This window comes from Nestor notabilis, unplaced genomic scaffold (genome assembly GCF_000696875.1).
Source record: "Nestor notabilis isolate BGI_N333 unplaced genomic scaffold, ASM69687v1 scaffold20971, whole genome shotgun sequence".
Lineage (NCBI taxonomy): Eukaryota > Metazoa > Chordata > Aves > Psittaciformes > Psittacidae > Nestor > Nestor notabilis.
Genome location: NW_009914483.1, coordinates 1 through 487, shown reverse-complemented (window position 1 = coordinate 487; position 487 = coordinate 1).

Here is a 487-nt window from a genome sequence, read left to right as displayed (position 1 = left end):
GGCTCTTCCTCTTCCCCTCCACACGCTTAAGGCCAGTCCTGCCCATGGCCACAGCTCGCCCCACGACTCACCACACGCTGTGACTGCCGTGAGGGGACACAGCCCATCCCTCCCACAAAGCAGCACCAGGCTACCCCAGCCCGGGCAGGACCTGAGCAAGGCGAGAGGATGAGATGCGAGCAAGCAGCCTGTCTGACATACCAGCACGCTGAGGATGGCTGAAGTGCCAAGAGCATGTTGTAAACGCGGTCCCACCAGCACGCCTCTGTCCATCGAGCTCCTGGGGCCAGCCAGGCGGGAGAGGGCTGCTCCGTCCTCCGCCGGTGCACGCAGGATCAGGCCCTCGTCCCACCAACGCCGCGTCCTCCCGATTCCTGTTCGCGAACGACAAAGATGCAAAGCCACCATGAAGTCATTTCCACACCACTTTCGGGAAACTACCCGTAAGCGCACCCGGCACCGCGGGGCTCCGGGCGGGCCCCGATCG